The 25,799-nt window shown below is 33.4% G+C and overlaps 2 non-coding genes across 2 annotated transcripts; one reads left to right on the top strand and one right to left on the bottom strand.

The window, feature by feature from the left end:
* Positions 1–229: 229 nt before the first annotated feature.
* Trnae-uuc (transfer RNA glutamic acid (anticodon UUC)) lies at positions 230–301 on the top strand. Its single transcript has one exon. It is a non-coding gene; the product is annotated as a tRNA-Glu (tRNA).
* Positions 302–20,108: 19,807 nt separating this feature from the next.
* Trnae-uuc (transfer RNA glutamic acid (anticodon UUC)) lies at positions 20,109–20,180 on the bottom strand. Its single transcript has one exon. It is a non-coding gene; the product is annotated as a tRNA-Glu (tRNA).
* Positions 20,181–25,799: the final 5,619 nt, after the last annotated feature.

The raw sequence follows: 25,799 nt of genomic DNA, 5'->3' as shown, positions 1-25,799 counted from the left end.
GAGATTTAAAGTAAAATTAGTAAGCCTCTTTTTTCAAAAGTACCATTTTGGCGTTCCTTTCCATTCACGATATATACAAGTGGTTACATAATGAGTACAGCGCTTTCAAACGAACCTACCTGTTGACCAAAACTGGTTGTGTTATTAAAATAACAACATGACTTTTATATACTAGAACATAATCCTTAATGATTGTTATTTGATTAGGAACTTCGTTGATCTTGTCAACTCCCGTATGGTCTAGTGGCTAGGATACCTGGCTTTCACCCAGGAGGCTCGGGTTCGATTCCCGGTACGGGAAATTTATCTTTTTTTTCATTTCAATCATTGTAATATAAATAAAACAGTAATTTCATATGTAATAAATAGAATTCAAAACTTAATAATAGTACTGTTATTGTTTTTCCGGATAATAATATTATATAAAAAAATAGTAATATTCAAATAAATAGTAAAGAGTAAGAGATTTATTTTTAGATTAAAGATTTTTACATTACGGCAAACCTCAATAATGTAGTAATGATACTTTGTTATTAAATATTTATTTTTATAACAAAACAAAATTTAAAATAGCTTCCATACAACCGCGGAGGGTGATCACAAGAATTCCAGCAACGTTTCCACGTTGAATCCCAATTTCGATTCTCTAGACGAAAAACTAACCAGACTCCTTGTCACCAGTGTGTGTACAGTGTAGTGGAGGCAATAAAGCGCGCTTTCATTTATCTACTATAAATAGTATCTCGTTAATCTGACTTCATGCGAATCGAAATCATCTTTGAACCTAAAGGTCATAATTACTTTTGGTATTAGCTAAAAATAAAAATACGTTTGGAAACATTATTGAAAATAAAAGACATAAAATAATTTTTGATAATATTTTCGACCACAAGAAATAGTTTTATGGGTCCAATATATTATTTTATAGCCATGATTGATCATCTTTCGATTTTATTAAAAATATATTCTATGAGATTATAAGCTTTAGATATTTCTTAGATGTTAAAATTATAACCTATTGTTAGCGACTAGCCCTAGCCTCCAATACGGTGTTACGTCATAGGATGTCATAATTAATTATATCACATTACTAGCTGTTACCCGCGGCTTCGCTCGCGTAGAATATGAATATATTTACAAATTAACTTAAAATATTACGTAAATTTAAGACCTCCTTGTATACCCCATTGGTGTGTATTTCAGCCCTTAGGGTAGAATATCCAGAAACGCTTAAATGCGAATCAACTCATTTTTAATTGGTAGCCCAAAAATAAAATTTTGAGCTTCTAACTTCAAAATGACGGACTTCCAGACTAACCTGTATACGAAATGTCAACACCTATTTTTCCCTTTACTCATTCTTAATCAGTATCCCAAAAAAAAGATTCATGTTATTGATTTAATAAAATTACGGACTTCTATAAAAACTTTCATCCCTTATTTAACCCCCTCAGAGGTAGAATATTGTGACTATTCCCTGCCTATCTTAGTTAAAATATAATTTTACGTTTATATTTCTTATAATTAAGTATCCGTTTGGCTCGTGATTTTGTCTAATTAGTTAGGATCCATATAACGTTGATTTTGTGTAATAACCGTGTTCTTTTAGAGCGTCAGAGATTATAAGTTCAATCGATTATAGAGGAGTCAAATAAAACCAGATTTATCTTTTAAATGCGTTTTAATATAAATATTCTGTTTAATTAATTTGAATAATAATAATCGAATGTATGAGATACCGGTCCCATTTCCTTTAACACCTCTTACGAGTAGCTGATTAAGGATATCGCTCCTACCCATCTTTATATATTTAACTGTTTTGAAAAATATAAAAGGGGGAGGAGGTTGAACTGGCCCCGCGTCCGCCATCAACTGTAGATTCCAACCATAGATCGATGAACCTTCCTCGAACATGGGAAGTGCAATTTTATAGTGTGCCAACACTTTGTTAAATAATATATGAACTAGAACTAAAGTCCAGCAGGTATGACAGCCGTAGCTGAGGTGTATAAAAGACTAATAGTCTTATAAATAAACTAGACCGTAGTCCAGCGGATAGCACAGTAATAACTACGTTATTCAAATCGACGATTAGACTTATAAATAAGTCAACAAACTAGACCATTGTACAGCGGGTTTCACATTACTGCGGTGTTTATAAAGTAGCCAATGCTACAACAATAATAATAAAAATAAGGATCAAAGTCCCATAAATAGTCAATCAGTCATAGCTGAGAAAATTTGTAGTCAATGGTTTAAACCCTGGATTATCATTGCATTAAATCACTGTTTCTCATACTAGTTCAAGTGCACGCTAAGGCGGCCTAATGCAAGCAAAACGTTGCTATATCCACTGTCGCAGAGTGTCGTTTATTCATAAAATAAAACGTAATAATTCCAAACATAGTGGAATAATATTCAATGAAAGTCATAGATTACCGCATAGGAATCATTTAAGTGGATTCAACATAATTTGTTATATTTTCTACCGTAGTAGGTTATAAAGTATGAATATATATTATAAACGTATAATCTTATTCTTCTTATAACTAAGACATAACTAAATCGAACGTTTTCTTAACTAGCTTATAAACCTTATATACGCTTCGCGTATCACGTTTTACTTAAAACTATACAGTGGATATACTTAACTCTAGCCTACAACAGGCACACACCCGATAGTCGATTATCTAAACCAGCTTAGAACTCAGATAATTATTTGCACGTGATTATCAACTTCAAAGAGATATACGCATCCTTATTACTAAACTAGGTGTCCTACTAGAATGTCTCTTATAATATCCTTAACACTGAGCTAAGGAGGCGTCCCTAAAAGGACGAACATTTTGCTACAAACGACACTTCTCGTATAAAGCGATTAATGCGCCATATATAGTTTTTCCAGCCTGGATGAAATCCATTATTTGGGTCCTTCACTGCATGAACGTATCACTTCAGCATTATTACAGCCTCCGCAACGCCCTGCAACATTCGGTCGTGATTCTGGTACTACTGATTGATGAGAGACATCAATAACGACATCGTAACGTCAACCAGCCATAGCTCAGTACCACATAGTACATAGTACATCATACAGTAGTGTTCTAGCAATCCGGTAAGACAAAGTGAGGGACATTACCATATCGCCAAAGAGGTTATACAGTAACCTTAAACCTCGAAACTATCTCATGTAGGCAGCCTCATTAGTAACAGAAGGAGGGACACAACCGTATCGCCGAAGACGTTGTACAGTAACCTCAACGTCGCAACTGCATCACCTAAGCAATTTCAAGACGACATCGCCACGAGGGACACTAATGCAGCGACTCTCGGTCGAGTCACACAGCCTCAGACCACGCGTCGAATCATCAAGAATCCACCAGAGTATATTCAGTACAGTACTCGTGCGCGATCATTTTGCATGTGCATAGTACAAATATATTATAAAGGTTTTATTTAACATTAAAAATCTTAAAACATCAACATCATTAGATCGTTGTCGTCGTGATCGTACCAAACAGTTATACCAAACTTGAATCTGTTTACTGATAATATTTGAAGAGTTTTATCACGACCACTTTACGAACTTGCGTTCGTCGATCGACACAGTTTTACATGAAGAGTATTGATTTCGACCGCTATAGGAACTTACATCCGTCGATCGTCACAGTTTTACAATATAATATCGCTACAACTTGCTTCGCTCACGGTTCACAAGAATCTGCAACATGGAAGACAAAGTTGACAAGCAATATGTTTAGTTATTTTAAACAAATTAATTATTATTGAAGGTAGTTCAATAATTATTTATAGCCTTGTTACTATTTGTAAATATACTTGATTTAAATTTCATAATTAATAGTCGTCGAGGTAACCCTCTGCCATCAGTATGTATCGCCCAGTACATACGTATTTTTAATTAGATATTCTCGCAAGTCGGCTACCATAAAACTGTTTCTATATCATATTAATTTCATTATTATATTTTGTTCGAGGTAAACCCCGACCTTCTTTATATCGCTTTTATATAATAAATATGATGTCTCATTAAGAATACTTATTCATATGACGGCCTGCCATACCGTCATTTGTATCATTTATAGGTAAAGTGCACGAAGCACATTCTCATTATAATTATATTTTGCCATGCATCCACCATTGATATATGAGTAAGCACTACACTGACACGCGGATCTGCGCCACTGTAATTTTTCAGAATAATCAACCATAGCTAGCAGCCTCGTAGTATAACCCGCACAGCTGCACCGCCTAGTATCAATTCTAATTATGTAATTTGATATGCATTATAGCACGCGGCCGATGCGGCGAGCGCATCGCTCCTCGCGTCCAATTTGTCCGAGCTGTCAAGCATCATATATATGCGCCGCAACGAGTTTGACATTCGGCGCGGGTCAACCTAAAATCTATAGAATTTTGTATGAAAAAAAAGCTGGCGCCGAGATTTGTCCTCAAAAAGTGGCACGTCATTGTCTTCGCCAATACTTGAACATATCCTTGAATACACGAACGATTTCACAAAAAACGTATGAAAAAAAAGTATGTTTAATATAATGTCATTCCTTTTAATATCCTTTATTATTCCATGTATATGTATACATTTACTATGCAATCTCATGAATTTATTTATATGTATGTTTTTGTTTCTATATATATGTATGTATGTAAACTCTCCAAAACAACTCGACCAATTTTGATTAAATTTTAATATGCGCTTAATTGGGTCTACGGACGGCTTATATTGAACCCAGTAGGTGGCGCTGCGACTGATGTTATATTTTATATATATAAAAAAATTATGAATTAAAATAACAATAATTCATTCTCACGTATATATGTAAATATTAATAGTATAGTCTATATATAGTATGTAATAGTATAGTCCGTTACAATATCTAGAAAGACTTAAATACGTATTTAATTGTTTTTAATCAGTATCTCAAAAATAAAGTCTCATACTTTTAACTTAAAAAAAATGACGGACTTCCATAAAAACTTTCATCCCTTATTTCACCATCTCAGAGGTAGAATATCGAGAAACGCTTAACTACGTAATTACTCATTTTTATCAGTGTCACAAAAATAAAGTTTCATTGTTTTAACTTAAAAATGATTGACTTCCATAATAACTTTCAACCCTTATTTCACCCCCTTAGTGGTAGATTATCTAGAAACACTTAAATACGTATCTACTTATTTTTGATCAGTATCCCAATAATAAAGTTTCATGTTTTTAACTTATAAATGACTGACACCCGTAAAAACATTCAACCCTTATTTCACCCCCTTAGTGGTAGATTATCTAGAAACGCTAAAATACGTATCTACTTATTTTTTATCATTATCCCAAAAATAAAGTTTCATGTTTCTATCTTAATATACATATACAATAAATGACGGACTTCTATACAAACTTTCAACCCTTATATCACCCCCGTAGGGGTAGAATATGCCGAAATACTTAAATAAGTATCTACTCCTTTTCAATCAGTATTCCAAAAATAAAGTTTAATGTTTCTAACTTAAAAAATACGGATTTCCATACAAACGTTCAACCCCTATAGGGGTAGAATTTCCAAAATTCGCTCCTTAGTGGGTGTCATGATACGTTAGTTTATAAGTGTACAGCCTAAAATATAAGTTTTATGCTTCTAGTTCTAAAAATGATACTTTCAAGAACTTACAACCTTTCATCCCCCTTTTCAACCCTTTTTTTTTTTTTTTTTTTTTTTCTCGCTGGAAAAACGCGTTACGCGCTTCCCCCACGTGATGGAAGGTGGGGGGGTGTGTGGGACTCCCCGGAGCCCTGGACGCCGAGCGCGCCCAGGTACGCCGGGTTTACCCACTAAAAAACCAGCGGTACCCTCTCCGTCTTTCGGTGGGCGCCACGGGATCGCTTGCGCATGCTACCGTGACGCCCTGACGGTCGACCCGCCTATGCGGGCCTCCAACACCTAGAGGGGGTTCTCGGGGTACTGAGACCCCCCCTAGTCCCTGCGACGCCTATTGAGGCGGGGGGAGAAGGTGCGCGTAGCGCTTCTTCCTCCTCCCCGGTCGTCTTCGGCGGAGCGGGTCTGCAGCGGCATCCTCTTCCCGCTCCCGCTCCGCGGCTTCCTTCTGCGACATCCCCCTTTTCAACCCTTTACAACATTTTTTCCAAATAAAAATCCTATGTCCTTTCTCAGGCTCTAGACTATTTGTGGACCAAATTTCATTGAAATCGGTCCAGTAGTTTTGGCGTGAAAGCGAGACAGACAGACAGACAGAGTTACTTTGGCATTTATAATATTAAATATAGTATGGATTACATATAATGGTTATAATCGAAACTATTTATTTTACATTATTATGTACTTATAAATTAGTTGTTTAATAATTTGTTAAACTTTAATTAATACTATTTTATTTGGCACACTATTTAAGACTGGCATAAATACATATAAATACTTCCTTTTTAAAAAAAGATTGATCTGTCACGAGAAATAATGAAATGATTGCAAATTATTGAAAAATAGATTTGTTGGAGAATTATTATAAAACGTGATTTTATTTCGTAATCTTAAACTACTGAAATTAAACTATATAAATTCAAGCACCAAAAAATATCAGTTATTATTTGTATATATGTAAAACCGAATAAATATTATATATTATATTAATAATATATAAAAAAAAAAGAATATAAAAATCAAAATAAAATAACGTTAACGTTATAAATAATAATTGAATAGCATCTTGAAATTCTCTCATAGATATTAGGCTAAAGAGTTAATTCAATTAGTAGTTTCGTATTCTCTTCTTAGCTTTACGAGTTAAAGCAATCACGCCTTCGGATCGTGAGAACTGAAATCTACATAATTATAACATAATCGACTTAAGCGGAATATTTAAAGTAAGGTTTTGTGTGCCGATACCAAACAAATCACACTGGCAGCATTTGATTAGTGTGAGTAAGCCTGTGCTATTGGAATTATAATTTAGTACAAATGTATGTAGTGTTAATAGTTAATAAATAATTCGTCTATTACTCTTCAGCTTCCGCTTAATTGTATATAACGGCTTGAGCCTTATATTCAAATTGAATTACAAAAACGATCAATTTTAACCGCTCCCAGTGAGCCCGACAGGAAAAAAATATTATTTCTTATAACAATAAATAGTACGAACAAAAAATATTATAGTCTTCAATTTTTTTAAATTTTATTTTGGCTTTTCAAAGACGTACTTTCAATGTTGTATTTTATTTATAATTTGATTGATGTTATTTTAATATGCTTACATGGTTTTATTGCTAGGCAGAATCATCATTTAAATTTTTGGATTGCGAATTGTCGAAAGATTGCATTTGCAATTTGCACTGAACTCGACTAACTTTACTTTGTGGTAGAGCTTTATGCAAGTCTGGGTAAATGCAACCCACTCATCAGATATTCTACCAAACAGCAAAACTTAGTACTATTGCACACCGATTAGGTAAGCCAGTGGAACAGGAGGCACTAGGTTGTTGGCGCATTGATATGATGTAAAAATGGTTAATATGAATTGCAGCACAAATGTCTTAGGGCGGTGGTGACCACAAATATGGCCCATACGTCCATTTACCTATTACATAAATAAAAAAAAATAAATAAACGATGAAGACTTCTTTTTTTTAAATTTATCTTTGTTTAGTAGTCTTCTTGAGTAAGTTTCAATTTATTCCTAATATCTCGACTCAAAACACAAATGTTGTACATATTGGCCTGTATTACAACATTAACATATACTTCCAAATTGGTTGAATGTATAATATATACTTAAATACAGCGATATTGTTTAACGGCTCCCCCAAACTATTAAATATCAATGTTTTTCTTCAGATCTTAATGTAAGAATATACAAACTCAAGGAAATATATGGAAAAAATACAATAACATGAGAAGATTATTCGGCCCCTAAGCCATTTAATCTTGTTATCTCTGGCGCTCTAATAGGGCATGGCTTTATCAAAACAATGTAACAAGTGATCGAACCAACTAGACGAAATGTCGATACATTTATTTTTCTCAATCATCAAAGGAGAGGAAAAATTATGATTTGGTTAAATATAATATTTACAAACAAGCTGTGCCGGCGACTTCGTGCACGTTTGAATTTAAAAAAAGTTATTGTTGTAGCCTAAGTTACTCCTTATTATATCAGCTATCTACTAGTGAAAGTCACGTCAAAATCGGTCCTGCCGTGATTAACCGGAGCAAACAGACAGGCAGTCAAAAATTGAAAAAAAAAATGTTCTTTCGGTAGATGTACCGTGTATACATACATATTACGCATTTAATAAAAAGCGGTTACTTTAATATTACAAACAGACACTCCATTTTTATTATATGTATAATATTGGTGATGTATTTGTGATTTAAGAAATGGTTAATATTTCTTACAGAGCCAATGTTTATTGGCTGTGCTGATCACTTACCATCAGATAGCAACTTGCCCGTTGCCCACATATAATATTTAAAAAAAAATGCAGTAAGTTCGCAAAAGTGTCAACAAGATTTTCTTGGCTATTAGGAGGAGCATTTTTATTATAGGGCTTAAGTAGGTAACCTAATTATATTTACGTCATTCAAATTAATCTAAAGTGTCGATAAATTTCAATGAACTTATTTCCATGTTCTCTAGAATAATGTTAGCAATGTTTATTAAAGCGAAAGATAAATTCAATAGTTCAAGGTTTATTAACGGTCTGTATGATGTTATGAATAATTCCTTATTCATAGTGAGAGAGGTGTACGCAAGATGATTTTAAATTCAAGATAATTAGTATATCTATTTAAAAGGTTGAAGGTTGTTTTAACCTTGTATGAAGACTGGTATAGTAATTACTTTACAAGTAAATTGAATGTATTTGATACTTTGATCCAATGGTTAGTAGTGATTGTTTAAGGAATCATTTATTTTTCTTACAACACCAGTGTCTATAGGCGAGGGTCACTAGTATCAAGTGTCAAGTGGTTCAGATGCTGGTCTGCCTATAGTGAATTAAAAATAAAGTTTGTTTTACACAATGCGATTATCCAACAGTTTATTACTGTGGGACATATTTGTGTATTAATTAATAAATAATTAAAATAATACGCAATTCATTAATTTGTAAAAGCAAAGATGCCTGCTTTATCTAAAATCGTACTTGGTTTTAATTATTTTTAGAATCCATTAGTTTAACTTAAACATACCTGAGATGTATTTATCAGATCCAAAAGGATTAAGACATTGATTTTAAAAAAGTGAAAGAAAAACATCAAGCATGGCATCAACATCAAGAAAAAATGATACGTTTTGTTTAGAAAATCAGATAAGTGAAATGTTATGATTTACCGTAGGCGACGAGTTTTATGCAAAGTTTTGTGAATAAAACAATTTAGTTCAGAAAGATATAACACTTTGTTTCATAAGTTAAACATCTGGCGTTATAGAAGCTAAACCCATTTTATCTCAAAAGTTTTACGAGAAATAAAAGATAAGGAGACTAATGTCACTGTATTTTTTTTTAATTACTGCATTATCGAATTTTATACTAATTATTTATTTCATGAACGAATAGAAGCATATTTGTATATTAAAACTCAGAATTTGTTGCATTAAATTCATTTTATGAGTACATAATATTTTGTGAGTTACGGTAGTTACATTGGACTTTCTTTTTTTATGATAAGTACGGTGGACGAGCAAATGGGCCACCAGTCACCATCGCCCATAGACAATGGCGCTGTAAGAAATGTCGCCAATGCGCCACTAACCTTGGGAACTAAGATGTTATGTCCCTTGTGCCTGTAGTTGTCCTGGCTTCCTCACCCTTCAAAGTGGAACACAACAATACTGAGTACTGCTGTTGGGCGTTAAAATATTTCATGAGTGAGTTCTACCTTGCACAACGCCCTAAAACCAAGAAAAAATTGGGAAATTTCTTAAAATTGGGAAATTAGTATACTTAATTTAATAAAGGAACATTGAATTCAATTTTTTCCTAATGATCTTGGTAAACTAAAAGTGAAGTACATTTAAAATAGCTCATAAAAATCCCACTGCTTTGCTAAAATTCTATTTAAAGAAAATGGCTGTAGCTTATTGAACCAAGCTACTTGAAACAGGATCGTTGGACATGTTCAAACTTTTATTTGACATAGAAAAAAATCGCTTTTATTTTTTGTGTTTTACCGCTTAGCACGAGATGAAATATAATGCAAATTAAGCTTTTGAAAATTCAGCGGGGCTTGTCTGGGATTCACGTGTTCTAACTACTGGCCATTTCAGTTTTTATATTGTTGTCAGTTGTAAATTGTTTTAGTTCTGAGAACCGATATGGTCCAGTGGTTAGAACGGGTGCATCTTAACCGATGATTGCGGGTTCAAACCCAGGCAAGCACCACCGAATTTTCATGTGCTTAATTTGTGTTTATAATTCATCCCGTGCTCGGCGGTGAAGGAAAACATCGCGAGGAAACCTGCATGTATCTAATTTCAACGAAATTCTGCCACATGTGTATCCATCAACCCGCATTGGATCAGCGTGTTGGAGTCCAAACCTTCTCATCAAAGGAAGAGGCCTCAGCCCAGCAGTGGGAAATTTACAGGCTATAAATGTGTAAATTGTGGAAAAAGTTCTTTTTCGAACTTCTTTTATGCGCCTTAAAGTAGAGTGATCTGGCAGAAATCATCACGTAAGCAATTTTTCAACCGATTATTTTTATTATTGTTTTAATTCACACGAAATTTTTAATAACAATATTATTTTTTATCATTTATTCCATTTTATCTGTTATTTCATTATTAACATAAAGCGACGGCCACTTGATTCTAATCGGATGTACCGTGACACGTCTAATTTTTTTGTTTTAGTATGCGAAACGAAATGAAATGTCACTTTCAGAAAATTCATTTGTGTCAGTTTCCGACATAACAGATCTGTTCGGGACAGAACAACTCAGTTTAGAATCAAAGTCTCTTCAGGGTACTCGAATTGATAAAGCCAGTGAAATAGCTGTACTTGCCTTTGAAATTCATGTGCCTATTGTCCTTGTATGCCATATCAAAGCAACATGGATACCGCTAAGTTTCATGAGCGAATAATTGAACAAGTTTAAGCGAAACGGAAGCCAAAATGGCCTAGTGTGTAGAACACGTAAAACTAGCCTGAAATGAGTTTATATATAGGTATAGCCTCAGAGTTTTAAATTCAGAGAACAGACAAGATTGCCGGGGCACAGGTATCCAAAATTTTAGGGTTTCTTACCAGAAATTTTAGATTTTTTTGAAATACGTGAACTTTTAATTATAAGTTCATTTTGGAATCCATATTTCATACGCTTCCATAAGCTATGTATGATTTTCTTATAACGCGACGCGATTGACAAGATTCCGCCTTGAACGAAAATATATTTTGGAACTAAGTTTTTTTTATTTGTCGCTTAATAATATAAATATTATAATTATTAGTTTTTCATATACAGAATTTCAAATTACATGATTTTACTATAGTTCCGCGTAAACCAATAATTCCATTAAATGTTTTTTTTCACAAAACAGTATTAGGTACTGCCTGACTAGATTCGTTTGGGTAAAAAAATTAAATGAGCACAGTTCTTAATTGAATTCATTCGGAGCACCATTAATTAAATTCCCGATAATAGACGTACCTCAAATTTCTTCCGTCATATTTCTTATTACAAATAAATTCTTATTACAAAGAAATATTTTATTTCTATTTTTTTCGCATGATGGTATTTATTATTCACAAAAAAAAAAATATATACCACGAATCAACAGAGATGAGCCATAATTTCATCAACTCAACCAACTCTGTTGAACCAAGCTATATTTAATTCATTTTAAAGGTAGCCATTAGACCAACGAGGCAATAAGATAATAATTACACAGATGTCCTAACGAATTCAGGGACGTACGTGAAACAAGTCACATAGTAATTATTGCTATCAATACAAATACTACGTGACACAATTAAATCATCTCGGTGAAACGTTCTGAATTAAATTCATCAAATAAATCACGGGATGAATACATTTGATTGGATGCAACGGTCATGTCAATAGTAGAATGTTAATTATATTTGAGATGTCCATTGAATAATGATATATCCATTCAAGCTATTAGGTATTCTTTTTTATATGATATACGTAGACGGACGAGCAAATGCGCAACCTGATAATATGTGGTCACCACCGCCCATAGACAGTGGCGCTGTAAGAAGTATTAACCATTTCTTACATCGCCAATGCGCCACCAACCTCGGCAACCAAGACGTTATGACCCTTGTTCCTATAATTACACTGGCTCACTCACCCTTCAAACCGGAACACAACAATACCGAGTACTGTTATTTCGCGGTAGAAAATCTGATGAGTGGGTGGTGCCTACCCAGACGGGCTTGCAAAAAGCCCTATCACCAAGTAAACACGAGCCTGCACAATGCCAAATTAGTCTATCAAAAGATTTCCGTCTGTTTTCTAATTTCATGCCTATACATTAAATTACTAATATTAGTAGTAAATAAATTTCAGTAAAACAGTCTACTACCAAATATATTTTTGAATAAGAATTATTTGAGAGATAAGTCATAACTTTTCCACTTGAAATACAATCTAATAATTATAAATAAAAGTAATTTAAGCCGGAACACATCAACACTGAGTAGTGCTGTTTGGCGGTAAAATATAGATGGTACCTACCCAGCTTGGCACCTTGAGCTTACACAAAGCCCTCCCACAAAGTAAAAGTTTACTTCATATCAATGGAAAAGTAAATGTTATCAATTTTGGGTCATTAGTTTGGCCGTGACACACACACAGACAGACACACAGACAGAGTTACTTTCGCATTCATAATTTTAGTATAGATTAGGTATGTTTGAATTTCGAACACTGGGCGAACACTACGTTTATATTAATAGGCCATTAATCGAAAGTGTTCTGTTGAAACGTCTGCGTCGTTATCATTCATCTCAATTTGTTGAATTGAGATCCAGCTGCGCGCTAAACACGGTCAAACAAGAAAATTGTCACTGTTAAACACGTACAATGTCTCACCTTAAATCTCTTAAGGTAATTTATAGACAACTATTACGAACAACTACAAATTGATATCACTTAGACGTTTGGATGTTTTATAACTACAATTTTAATACGTACAATAATAGTAGATATAATTTATTAGCATCTACGCACCCGCTTATAATATGCGTCTAAATTCGACGTTTAATTTTAAATACAAACATATTTATCCTATTTTTTGGGCCAGGAACTCATTGCATATATACATTGAAAAACTCAACAATTTTCCATCACAATGCCTTAAGTACGCATAGAGCTCAAACTTATAAACATTATTTATTTTATATAGTTACAAGTTTCCGCCGCGTATCATTGATTAAGGTACCTACGGGGTCTGCGTGCAAGTGTTAGGAACAATTTTCAGGGACAAAAAGTAACTTATGTGCTGTTCAGATCCAGTTCAGCCAGATACCTAAGTTCGCATCAAGGAACTTATATTTCATGAACATTAGTTAATAGAAGCTACAATTATTTCTGGCTAGAGAAGCATCGATATTAATTTCAAGTAAATCCCTTCACCGGATTATGCCATGCCGTTCAAAAGAAACTAATTCCTAATTAAAGTTTTACTAAGACTACTACACTAAAGAGTACATTAAGACAGGATAGTTTCTTAAAAGGACCTTTTTATATAGCTTGTTTTAGAGTGAGTTGTTCGAGATAACACCCATTTTATTATCTCCACTGATAATAGGGTAAGGCTAATTGTTTTCGTCCAGGGAATTTAGATTGTTATTCAACGAGGAAAAGTCACGCACCTACGTTCTGCTTTTACTAACTAAATTTTCTTGCGGTCATGAATTTTGTTGGAGCTTTTTCCTAACGGTAAAACATACCACATGTAAATTTCATATTTTCCTATTCAAAATATAACAATTTAATATATTTTTTTATCTTTTATCTTCATAATAGAACACATCTTTTGAAAATCATCTTAGGTTTTCAATATCATTAAAGTCTTGTCGCGAATCAATCTGCTGGTAATATCAACTAACATTTAAGACGTTTTCATTTTTCATATACTTTTTATACTGTGTTTTATTTCTACTAATATTATATATGCTGAACTCTGTATGTATGTGTGTCAGCCAAACCACGGAACCGAATTTGAAGAGATTCTATGAATGCTTGATATGAAGCAAGCTTGAACTCCAAAAAAACTTATAGGCTACTATGACCAAACCCTAAAATGCGAGTAAAGCGGCGAGCGTCAACTAGTTATATATAAATGCTATTGAAGACATTTAAGTGGATCATGTTTTCATTGTGTTAAAGAGACAAATTAAATTAGTTCGGTCAATAGATATCACCTTTTTTTGTTCTCAAGCTACAAGACACGCAAAAATAACTTTGAATTTACTTAAATAAATACTCATGAGACGCCGTCTATAAACAGAGAATCGATCTAATCTGAAGGACCAATATGGAGATTTGTAGATATTTGACTAGAATTATGTGGACATTATATTACTTTGTAAATATATATTTATTCATTGTATAAGTCCATATAAAACAATAACAAATAAATCCATCAAATGGATGGATATCGCAGCCCAGTGGATATATTAAAGGTTGTTCTTTGTTAAATTAATATTATTATGATTTACTTAGGAAATTTACCTGTGTATTTATTTATGCGTCATAACTCTGCAAATAAATTTTGATTTCATTATTAAAAGATTCCCACATATGTTTTGTATAATACATAAAGTTCTTGGAAAATATTTTATTGTATACGTTTATTGCTTGTATGCTTTTGTGAGCATGTATATATGTAAATCGTCTATGCTTCTGATATTCAACAGTTTTCTACCGTTTTTTTACAATATGAATTCAAAAGATTTTTTTGTGGTTTTCATTTGATTTTACAAGTAAAATGTTACGCATAAATAAAAATTGATTAAGCGCTATCAATGAATACAAATTAATAAAATTTTTGTTTAGCTCAAATTATTCCATTTTAAAGAATATAGTGTGTCGGTAAGAAGGTAGTGTGTCGGTACCTCTTTAATAAGCAACGGTCCGAACGAATACACACACACACACACACACACACACACAGTGGCACTCGTTTTCTTTTCCGGACATAAAATATAAAGATAATAAAATCAGTTTCAATCAGTTTCATTTTCGATCCGAAAATTGATGCAACAAATACATTAAGTTTTATTGATTTTAAATGATAGCGAGATAAGAATATATCACATATTGTTTATCTAAAACTATTCTCGGTTTTTCAACTGAAAACTCTCAAACAATGAGATATTATTTTATTGATGCTCAAAGCTTTGTCTTACAAGCTTGTAAACTTTCATACAAGAGACAATATGTATTGTGCTCAAAATTGGAATACAAACTGTTACTCGCTACGTATTTATTGAAACTATGAAGCTTGCGTATAAAACAAACTCTGTGTTTGGAATCTATTTGAAAATCTTCACTTTTATCAAACGTTGGCTGTGAAAATTGTATTAATAGTACTATTTAAATATATATTTTGTTATGATGTTTGTAGCCGGATGGGCAAATCATGGTACCTTGTTGGTACGTGGCCACAATTGCCCATAGAAACACATTGGTGTGGTAGTAAATATGAACTATTCCTTTAAACACTAATGCACCGCCAACCTTGGGCACCAACATTGTTGGAAAGTAATATGATATCTCCCTTGTGTCTGTAGTTACACTGGCTCAGTCGCCCTTCGAGCCGAAACACTACTAGTATTGACGATTAGCGAGAGAATATCTGATGAGTCAGTGGTACACACACAGACGGGTTTGCACATAGCACTATCACCAAGTAAAAGCACAACACTTAAACAACTTCTGTGTTTATAATTTAATTGAAAACTTATCAGGCGTTGGCCGTAAAAATGAATTTATGATCATTTCAATTTTGTGTTCTTCCTCTTCATATGAATAATTGAGTATACCTATATTCTTTAAATAAACAAGATCATAATCAAACGGTGATCGAACTATGTGCAAGCCCTGAGTAAGTACAATTGACCCATCATAATATATTCTAAGAGCCAGGTTATCTGTTAATTATCTACAGAAACATAACATCTTTGTTCCCAAACGACTTAACACGACCGTCATATTGATGGTACGATCAATACTCTGTGCTGTGAACTGAACAGGATGTTAACTGACAGATCATTAATTTATCTTATAGAAGTACTACCTACCCGTTCCGACTTCGTAAGAATATAATAATGGTCTACATGAAACGTTAATACAAAACTCCCACTCGGGTTGAATTTTTTCTCATATTTCAGAGAATTTACTACGTGTTAGGACTTTGTGCAAGATTGTCTGGGTAGGTACCACCCACTCATCAGATATGCTAGCGCCAAACACCAATACTTAGTATTATTGTGTTTCAGTTTGAAGGGTGAATGAACCAGTTTAACTATAGACAAGGGACATACCATCTTAGCGAAGGTTGGTGAGGCATTGGTGTGAAGTAAGGAATGGTTATTATTTCTTACAGCGTCAATGTCTACGGGCGGTGGTAACCACGTACCATCAGGAGGCTCATTTGCCCGTCCGCCTAGTTATTACATTAAAACGTAAACATTCCTCATTAGTAGTTCCGTCTATTATATATATTGAAAACCGTACGAAAATTCATTTAGTAGTTTTTATCGCCTTTAGACAGAAAGACACACACAGCGGGTGCCTTTGTTTCATAATACGCATTGAAGATGTGACATGTGAAAGATGATCCTGCTGTTGAATTATTAAAAATAGAAAATTAATATTGCAACTCAGTACGTGAGAAAGATAAAATATTTATGCACTAGAGGCGTTTCCAACCAGCGTCATATATAGAAATGTTGCGCTAGATTTTGTCCTTGAAATTTCACACTTATTGTATAATATATAGAATTTAATTTCCACAAATATTATTTTTATATGTAAATATTCAATACAGTATGATAAGGATTTTGTTTTGCGCATTGTCATTGTAAAATTATAGCATTCCAGAAAATGCGAAAAACTTGTTCATTTTAAAAAATAGAGAAATGTAAATATAAATTGAGAATTATTACGTAGTAACAAAAAGTTACCAGCTTAAAAATTACGCTCGGGTAGGAAAAAAATTGCACAGTTTCGTACATAATTCAATTTCATTTTTAATTCAATATTCGCAGCACTTATGTTTTTTATAATAACTTTAAAGTGAAAACAAAAGATAATTCGTTTATTTTTCGTAAAAGGCGAAATTTGCTCATCTCTTTCGAATTTTCCCAATAAATAGTAAAATGATTAATTTCTGAGTTATTATCTGAGCAGAAATACATATTTGTTAAATTAAGCGCAAACTTTTTTCAACATATCGGTAAGTCATATAGATGTGCAGTTTCAGGGGCGGTATTTCATAGAACAAAGAGTACAAGGGCGTCGCTATGAATTAAATATAGCGTACTACGTACTAACTAATGTCACCCGGAGCGGATCTTGAATGACGCTCGACGACTCTTTTGTTCGTACCTCTTATTAAATCTATATTTGACATACTTTGTATCGCGAATAGAGAATGATATGCTACACACAAAATATAGATATTATAATATTTATTAAGTGAAAATTAACTAAGAAAATGATTATTTAGTAAGGCTTTATTCAGCTAATTTATTTGGGTATCTACCCATCGTGGCATCTACTATCCACTCATTAGTGGTTCTACAACTACTTAGTGGTTGTGTTTCGGTTTAAAGGGCGTGTGAACCAGCGTAGGCTTCGGGAAGATGACTACTTAATACCAAATAACTACTTAGTACCAAAGTTAATAGAGAACATTGATAAATGAAATTAAATGAGGAATATTTCATATTTCTTACAGGGCCCATGTCTGGTGGTGACCACTCCTACCTATTATCAAACTCGTAATTGATCATTTATAAAATCAATACATGTACAATGACGATTCATTACGAAATTGCTTAAATGATTCGGAGTTAATTGATTGAATTATTCTGAATATGTAATAATAATATCAGATTAAGCCAAAAGTTTCTAACAGTTTATGGCTACTTTTTCTCTTTCTACGTAACTGAGGTCAAATAATCTATTCTCTATAAATATACCTTATGTCAATTAAAAATAGAATTCGAATTCGCTTATCCCATGATATTTCGTTTATATCGTTTTTCTTTTAGTCTCACTGTACATTATATGAACAATTTCAATGACAGATATAATAAAGACAAAAAAAATTAAATCTATATAAGTATAGCACACTAACCGCCTCCCTCAATTTTACCCCCTCGACCGGTGGTAAAAGGTCCTTCCACAGGACTCAAAATATCTTCATACCAAATGTCATCGAAATAGATTTAAAGGTTTGAGCGTGAAGAGGTAACAAATAGAGTTATTATATATAGTATTCATACTTCTAATATTAGTATAGATGATGAACCTCATAATTTAGTTAACTCAGACCAAACTATTCACATTTAAAATGTCATAACGAGATTTTTCTCATAGGATGTTAAAGTGCTTGTAAAAATTACTGAACGAGTTTCGAGCAATTCAACCTAATTGTAATATCTTTCAGAACACGAAATTATTTTACTTTTTGGTACAAAGTTATTTTTCGTTCTTTTAGAACGAACTGGCAGAAACCGTCACGTTAGAATAAAGCGTTATGTGACAGGAAACCTTTCCCTCTCTGTCACTTTCAATTATATACGATTTAAAATAATATTATCTAAATTTATTTTTGGTTGTTTTAATTCACGCGGGAAATTAAATAAAAACATTATCAGTTTCATTTAATTATTCCTTATCCTTGTTGATTTATTTAATCGTGTCTGTTTATTTAATACATACCTAATATAAAGCGAATGTAACTTCGTTCCAATCGAGTGTCCTATGACTCCTTATTTATTTTTTATTTAATATATTATGAACTATAATAAAAAAATCTCTGTTTAACAGTTTCCGCCCGTCACTTCGCACTCGAGTGGGGGTTTGTTTCTGTACCCCTGACAACTAGTATGGAAACATACTCTACGATCATGTTGAGTGGTTAAGACGTGAAAGCGTGATAAAGAAATAAACAAACTAACTGTTTTATTTATGAAATTATTTAGGATATGCTTAAATTCGAAAAAATGCAGATAATAGAAATATATATTAATAATTATTAGATTGTATTTCAAGTGGAAAAGTTATGACTTATCTCTCAAATAATTCTTATTCAAAAATATATTTGGAAGAAGGCTGTTTTACAGAAATTTATTTACTACTAATATTAGTAATTATATAGTCATGAAATTAGAAAACAGACGAAATCTTTTGATAGACTAATTTGGCATCGTGCAGGCTCGTCTGCATATCAATTACATTTAGACGTCAATACGAAGTATTACTGAGTTCCCATTCGAAGAGAGTTATCGTCACTAGAAACAATTTATCGTTAGCTCATTAGTTTAACAGCGAAATAGTTTATTTCATTCCTTATCAGTATCGGACGAAGATCGAAGGATGAAGGTCAATGTCTCATAATATCACAGATCACATCCAATTAGGGGTCACAACACACATAATATTATGTCAATTCTTGAATACATTATATAATTTAAAAAAAACTTAAAATTTCGAAATGTTCGAATTTTAATGTCGAACAATTATTCATTTATTTATATTAACATTGAAATCAAATTAAATTAATTAAATACCAACATTATTATTTCAGATAAAATAAAATTAAACCTAATCTCACGGTCTTACTTTTTCGTTCTATTAAAACGAAATTGCTCCTTAAATAAAAAGATTTGTACAGTTAATTCCCGTAAACCTCTTTTATGAGGGATTTCGAACAAAATATGCTATACCTTCGGTCAACGCTCTCCGACATCACTAAAACTACTTCTTTAGAAGATTTTACCCAAAAAAATATTTTTACAAGTCTTAACATAATTAAAATTGTAAATTAATTTTCACAAAAATAAATTAAACACTATAAAAAGCTTCCCGTACCGGGAATCGAACCCGAGCCTCCTGGGTGAAAGCCAGGTATCCTAGCCACTAGACCATACGGGATATGAATTGTAGTTCGAAGTTTATAATCAAATATTATTTGTTACTTGAATATCGATAATATTACTAAAGATAAATTGACAATTGAACCATAATTCATAAATAAGCTACATGTATAGATAGTAAGATTAAATAAATATCATGTCAGGCGCAGCCGTAAAGATAAATGTTACAAAAATTATAACGCGTCTGATATCACTCAGCTATAAAATGTCATAAAACATCATTGAACATTTCGTAATTTATTCATGTCCCAATTGAGTAACCGTTGTAAAATATTTTATGTTATTAATAATACTCATATTATCAAAAGAAAAAACTATATCGGAACGTAGACACAATTAATAAATTCGCTCGTAAATGTGGTATTAGTTAATATTGAATAATATTTTAAGTACAGTGAGGGAACACCATTATAACACAGTCATCATTTTACTTTAGGCCTTGTGCAAGCCCATCTGGGTAGGTACCACCAAATCATAATTTATTCTACCCCCAAACAGTAGTACTCGGTATTGTTGTGTTCCGGTTTGAACGGTGAGTGCCAGTGACAACAACCGGCACAAGGGATATAACGTCATCTTAGTTCCCAAGGTTGGTGGCGAATTGGTGTTTTAAGGAATGATTAATATTTCTTACAGAGTCATTGTCTATGACCACTTATCATCAGATGGTCCATATGCTCGTCTGCCCACTATATAAAAAAAAACCATGCCTTCTTTAAAACTAAACATACCTATTCTACTGTTAGTCACATAATAAGCTATGAATTTAAAGTGGTATCATAGACATACTAAATTCCAGGCTTATATCCATCCAATTTCCTTTAATATCTTAATATTATATTATTGGATTCAACAACGAGTATATTACCTACTCCTCCCCGGAACCGAAATTTTAGAATAAAACGATTTATAATTCTGAAAGAGTTGAGTTTGTTCTAATTTATACTCGAGTTATGTTAGACTATTAATATTCTGCTGTAAACTGTCCACGATTAATTAACAAATCGATTTTTTTTTCACGATCGATGTAACTCGAATCATGATTTTGCTCAACATTTTTTTTACATTTTCTAAACTATTTCCCACGATAATGTTGATCCCTGAATGTCTACCTCGTCGACTTTCACATGATTAATAAGGCAAATAATCTAGTACCGTATTTTTAACAAATTTGGAATAATGTAACTCAAAGACGCAGTGATTTAGGACTTTTTATAAACTAAACTATATGGATTCAATTTGATCTGCACTACGACTCTGACATAATACACTTCGTATCTCACTCGTGAAATGTTGATAACCGACTTACGACATACGCCATTTTGATGTGTATCCTATAAATTTTATAATTATAATAACAAGTCAATGTGTTCTGCTATGAATTTCGAGTTTTTTTCCTACAGAATATCTCTACAGCTACGAGTATCTGTACATAGAATAAGCTTATTTTTAAAAATAGTATTATTTTTTTTAAAGTTCTCAGTATCAAATTATATATGTACTTTGTCGTGATTTAATAATATTTATCATTGACTTACCATTTTTTTTATTCATTTTCGGTCAATACAGGAAAACTTGGTAGATTATTACTACCTAACGCCAACCCTCTTAAGGAATGCTGTATCTGATGGGTTGGTTTCCCGCCACCATTAAACGCTAGCACGAGACCTAACGGCTTTAATGAATTCGCTTAACACATATCTTTCCCTTAGCCGGCCCTAATGATACCCACGGGTTTAGATGTTGCTTTATATGTGCAGGAAATAACATGGACATTGTTACAATGAGGTAACTTTTAATGACATCACAAAGATAATAAGCTTTTCATACTTATTTCTGTATTTAATTTTAATGAAACCAATGCTTTGTGAGCTTATGTTATGTTATGAATATTTTCAACGAAATTTATTATAAAATATAGACACCATCAGATTAATAATTTATTTCTTGCCGTCAATCCGACTCCAACTGCAGGATTAATTCTCATTGTGTGTGTACAATACAACCTTATAATTACAGGTATATAGGTATACGTATACGGGCTTTTAACGACAGTTCAAACCGGGACAGCATTACAGAATTACAGAATTGAACGGTAAAAAGGCAAGTCAAATGGGACTTGCGTAACTACCGCTAAAAATTTTTTTATTTATTTTTCAAAGATTTTCAAATAAACCAGTTCGGTAGTCCATTAATCCAATGGAGGTTAATCAACTAATTAATATACGCCTACAATGAAGAGTATCCGTTGAATGCTGTATGGCAATAATAACCGAAACTTTTAACGTTACCAAAATAATACATTAAATAATCCAACGAAGTGGTGGATTTGTCTGGTATCCTCCTCATTTATGTGATAGTCTACGATTATCGTTGGGTTATTTTTGCTTGATATTTTCTTTATATACACAGTGACCTCGGATGAAATTCTACAAATGAGGGTGGAGGGGAAGCTCAGAACAGAGGCCAACCCGATTAAAGACACCGGTGGCCAGATATTGGGAGAGGATGGAGTCTGGAATCCTAGGGCTGCACAAAACCATCAGCAACCTGGGAAACCAGCTAGACATGCTTAGGCAAGAGGTCGAAAAAACCAAATCCCTCGTTGCCAAGGCATCACAGCCTCCCCAATACACACCCCCTCCACCTTCACCAAACATGGACGAAGGCCTTAAGGAAGCGCTGGCTCGAGTCGATGAAACTCTGAGACAGCTTATAATAACACAAGCCCAGAGAACACAAAAACCAGTCCAACACAATACTGTAAAAATACAAATGATGTCCGAAAAACTGGACATCATGTCTTCCGAAATTCATGCCCTTAGAGACGCCAAGCCCAAAGTCGCCTCACCTGCGAGACCATCACTGGAAACAGAATTGACGGTACAGGAGATGAAAAAGACTCTGGCGACCATCAAACAAGGGGTGACGGAGCTGAGCAAAGGCGAAACACCCATAACGAGTCCTCTCACATTTGCCCAAGCCACAGCAAAACCCAAACCCTCCCAAACACCAAACCACACGTTGATCATCTCCTCAAAAGACCCGAAGGAGAGTAGTGATAACGTGATTTTTTTTTTCTTTTTTGATTGATAGGTGGCAAATGAGCAGGAGTCTCACCTGATGGAACCTGATCTCACCTGATGACTACCAACGCCCATGAACATCTGCAACACCGGGGCGTTTGCAGATGCGTTGCCGGCCTTTAAGGATGGAGAGAAGGAAGAAGAAGGAAGGCTTCTTTTCTTGAAGGTTCCCAAGTCGTATCGGTTCGGTAAAACCACCGGCGAAAGCTGGTTCCACAGAGTGGTTGTACAAAAAATGTCTTAAGAATCGCGCTGTTGTGGATTTTCGGACATCTAGGTGGTGCGGGTGAAATTTAGAATTTTGACAAGATGTCCGAAGGTGAAATTCAGCAGCCGGGATTAATCCAAACAATTCCTCGAAACATTCCCCGTGAAAAATTCATTAGAAGATCAAGCAGATCGGATAGGGCTTGATCGTCGATAATTCGAGCCGCTCTACGTTGGATACGGTCAAATGGTAGGAGCTGGTACTGGGTGATTATTATTATTATACGGTTTAATATGACTTTTTTTTTGTTATTGTTTTAATTGACATATGTTTTTTTTAAAACAGTATCATTTCTTGTCATTTAATGTTTTTTTCATACGTTGATGAGTCATTTCATTGTGTCTGTTATGTAATACATATAATATATATAGCAAATTTGTTCTAACCGGGTGTCCCACGACTTTTAAATTTCTACATCGGAATCAGCTTACAGCTGTTTTGCTATAATAATTTAATACATTTATTATGACATACAAAAAAAGAAAAAAAGTCATAGAGCTTAGAACGTAATATTAATATTAGAGCTGTTTAAAATCGAGAATTAATTAGATGACCGAAATGAAAAAAAAAGTGACGTCACACAAGTATTAAGTTTGTCTCTTAAATTCCAAAATAGTTTGTAACAGACTCTCTCTATTCTCTATCTATATCTATAACAATTTAAATTATATCAACTTCGTTTATATTAACTTTCCGTTCCAAGCCTGTCCACGAAGTTTATATATTTTCTGTCACGAACATACATTTTAATCTCCCGCAGAGCTCAGGATACTCGTGCATAATTGCTGCGAGCTCAATCATAACAGACTTTTAAGAGAGCTTTTATAAAAGAGATGTTTAACTCACTTTTCCGAAGTCATCATAGAATATTACTGATGTTTTTCTTAAACGAGCATCAGCTAAAAATTTAACATTACGAGGGTTGTCTAGATAATTTATTAAATGGTTGATTAATATTAACACCCTGTAAATTTCACGATGCTGGGCTAAGGCCTCCTCTCCCTTTGAGGAGAAGGTTTGGGCAAATTCTACAATGCTGCTCCAATGCGGGTTGGTGGAATACACATGTGGCAAAATTTCGTTTAAAATAGACACATGCAGGTTTCCTCACATATTAAGCACATGAAAATTCAGTGGTGCTTAACTAGATTTGAACCAAAAATCTAACCATTGAGCCATCTCGGCTCTAAATGGTTGATTAATTAGTTGTAACATTAATTAATCGGGTTGAAATAATATTAAATTGTTTAAAATTTGAACAATGTTAAATAAACTGTTATGTTATGCTTACAGTAATTTTTTTTACTTCTTTGGATTAATTTTGGTTAATTAATTAGTGATTAATATATGATTCATATTCTTTTCTTTTATTGGAGATGTAAGGAATAGTTAAAATTTCACGGCGCCAATGTCTACGGATGGTGATCACATACCAGCCATATTTTGCCCGTCCGTGTACCTCTCTCATAAAATTATAGTGCGCCAGGATTATAGTGCTCAAATCGGTGCGCTAATACATTGGCATTTTATTTTCCTATATCTCTACAATTCGATGGAACATCAATCAGATACGATAAGTTCCTAATTGCACTGTTTACCCGAAACTTTCTTGACATATACACCCAATTTCACTAGCCGGATACGAGATTTGATCGCAGAATCTTGAAATCTGCAGCCATATAAGCTAGCAACTAAATATAAAACATAGACATTAACGATATATTATGTGTGTATCAATAGGTTTACCATAACTTATATCCTGTTGACATGTTTCCTAGTGTTCTTTACATTTATCTGTTTTAAGATTATAAATGCGAAAGTAACCCTATTTGTCTGTCTGTTGCTCTTTCACGGTCAAACCATCTAATCGCTAGTAAGCTTGAACTCCAAGGGATGACATAAGCTTTTTTATGATTACGCTTACCTGACGACCGTGTCCTAAAAGCAAGTGAAGCCGCAAGCGACACATAGTGACCAATGTAATATATATGTTCAATATACGTGTCTATATTGTAAAGTAAATATGTGTTAACCGTGTAAATGTACCCAATTTAATCAGTGTCATTAATTAATAAACGTTCGGAACTTCGTTGTTTGACCTTAGTCAATCTAACTTAGATTAACTTGCAATTACTTGGGCTAATGCAAACCCAAGACCTTAATTCTGGATAGTCAGCCATTAAAATTCGGATAGTGTTATCCTCGTGACATGTTATAACTAATTATCAAGCTATCCCTCTCGGTTTACCAATTCCATGTCCTT

The sequence above is a fragment of the Vanessa tameamea genome, chromosome 7, assembly GCF_037043105.1.
Source record: "Vanessa tameamea isolate UH-Manoa-2023 chromosome 7, ilVanTame1 primary haplotype, whole genome shotgun sequence".
NCBI classification, from domain to species: Eukaryota; Metazoa; Arthropoda; class Insecta; order Lepidoptera; family Nymphalidae; genus Vanessa; species Vanessa tameamea.
Note: the sequence above shows the minus strand (reverse complement) of the source record. Positions and strands in the feature narration are given on the sequence as shown.